The sequence below is a fragment of the Cebus imitator genome, unplaced genomic scaffold, assembly GCF_001604975.1.
Source record: "Cebus imitator isolate Cc_AM_T3 unplaced genomic scaffold, Cebus_imitator-1.0 Scaffold1, whole genome shotgun sequence".
Classification (NCBI taxonomy): Eukaryota; Metazoa; Chordata; class Mammalia; order Primates; family Cebidae; genus Cebus; species Cebus imitator.
The window spans coordinates 17,658,524-17,659,574 of NW_016107316.1; the positions used below are offsets into that span (position 1 = coordinate 17,658,524).

Sequence of the window (1,051 nt, forward strand, 5' to 3'; positions counted from 1 at the left end):
TTTTGTGACAGGGTCTTACTCTGCCACAGAGACCAGAGTGCAGTGATGCAACCACGTCTCACTGCAGCCTCAACCTCCTGAGCCCAGGTGATCCTCCCACCTCAGCCTCTCGAGTAGCTGATACTAAGTGCCACTGCACTCAGCTAATTTTTTTATTTTTTATTTTTTGTAGAGACAGGGTTTCACTATGTTGCTCAGGCTGGTCTCAAACTCTTGGACTCAAGCAATTCACCGTCCTCCCCCTCTCAAAGTGTTGGGATTACAGGCGTAAGCCACCATGCCCAGCCACAACCATCATTTAGAATGGTTGCTTAATGTAAATTATTTTTTATTGTGAAATATTAAGTTGAATCATATGAATTCTCATTTTGTAAGTTAAAAATGACTGCCTATTGACTTCTGGTCAGATCGCCAGATATCTGCGGAATGACCTTACAAGTCCTTCTTGATCCTGCAGTGGATTAGGTGCCACTATCGCTGCTCATGTTGAATCCAGAACCGTAGCCAGACATGGAACTGGAGGATAAGTGAAAGAATCTGACTGAGTCCAGAGATCCTAAGGAGGAGGAAGAGGAAGAGGAGGAATCAGTGTTTCTACATCAGGATCCCCTAACAACAGTGAGAGGGCAATACGGGCAGTTGGAGGAATGTGTAAAGGCCCGGGCATGGCTAGAGCTCTGTGATGAGCCTGTATCCTCTTCACACACAGAAGAGGAGTACATGGAGGAGCTCTTTGACTTCTTACATCAAGGGACATTGCATGACCCACAAACTCTTTAACAACTTGAAATAAATGTGTGGACTCACTCTTCACCCCAGCCTTCATCACTTGGGCATCAGGATATTTCCTTATGGTTTTGGGTATGCCATTTGTTTCTTATTTATGTACCTATAAGCTCACATGAACCTCTCCTCTTTTTTTTTGAAACAAGTCTCATTCTGTCACCCAGGCTGGAGTGCAGTGGTATGATCTTGGCTCGCTGCAACCTCTGACTCCCGGGTTCAAGTGATCTCCTGCCTCAGTCTCCCGAGTAGTTGGGATTACAGGTGC

The 1,051-nt window shown here is 45.6% G+C and overlaps 1 protein-coding gene and 1 pseudogene across 1 annotated transcript in view; one reads left to right on the forward strand and one right to left on the reverse strand.

The window, feature by feature from the left end:
* The window catches only part of LOC108301632, a 480,010-nt gene that overhangs the window by 138,282 nt on the left and 340,677 nt on the right, over nt 1–1,051 (reverse strand). The window lies entirely within an intron of this gene.
* LOC108301391 lies at nt 511–793 on the forward strand (annotated as a pseudogene).